Below are 957 nucleotides of genomic sequence, written 5' to 3'. Positions count from 1 at the left end.
GCGACAATCCTTTAGACAGGGACTTGCGACCTAATCAGATCCCCACCGGTAGCTGAATAATTTGTGCTGTTATTCACTGTTGCAGGCCTGCTTAGAACAAAAATGAGAAAAAGAGAGCTGATTATTAGCTCCTGAAAACACAAAAACAAAACAAAATCACCTGACAGGTTTTCTTTGAGTGCACTATTACAAAAATAATGGGCCCCTCTCGGACATGTCCGTGTTTCCTAAAACTCCCTCTATTTAAAAACAAAAACAACAACCCCCCAAACCTAACTGACAGAATCAGTCAGTCATCACCACATAATTCCACCTCCTCAATACACCGAAAATCTAAATAAAACCACACAATTTGCACTTTATGCACTTTAACATACCTAGATTCAACATACTCAAATATTTTTTAGATTAGATTGGCTAATCATAGCGCCAGCCAAAGGCTCGTGACCCTCAAGAGACGATTTGAGCCACAAGTCCTTTAAAGGCACAGATGCAATATGTATGAACCCATTTACTAAGGTTTCCCTGATGAAAAGAATCCACTCAATCTACTTATGCACACCGTTCCCTCCTTATAGCGAGAGACTTAACCAACCTTTAAAAACTTTATACACAACATCAAATGAAGCACAGATCTCTGCCTTTTCCAGGTAGAGAAGGAAATACACCCCAACTAGATAATCTCACAGCAATCACACCTAGTTCTCAACTTTTACCAATATATTTATCACCACACTCCTACTTTACGGGAGTTTTACACAAGAGATCATTACTCATGAGATTCCATTAAACCTTACTCCCATTAGGAAATCAGAAACACAAGACTACAAAATTTATTTTATTTAATATACCGAAATCTCTAATTGCCTAGGAACACACTTTCACCTCCTCAAAACTAAGTGAAGCATTAAAATTGAGAAATACAGACGAGGGATCAAGAGCGCAGCTACACACACC

The sequence above is a fragment of the Pundamilia nyererei genome, unplaced genomic scaffold (assembly GCF_000239375.1).
Source record: "Pundamilia nyererei isolate P.nyererei 1_Seehausen unplaced genomic scaffold, PunNye1.0 scaffold00138, whole genome shotgun sequence".
Taxonomy (NCBI): domain Eukaryota; kingdom Metazoa; phylum Chordata; class Actinopteri; order Cichliformes; family Cichlidae; genus Pundamilia; species Pundamilia nyererei.
Note: the sequence above shows the minus strand (reverse complement) of the source record.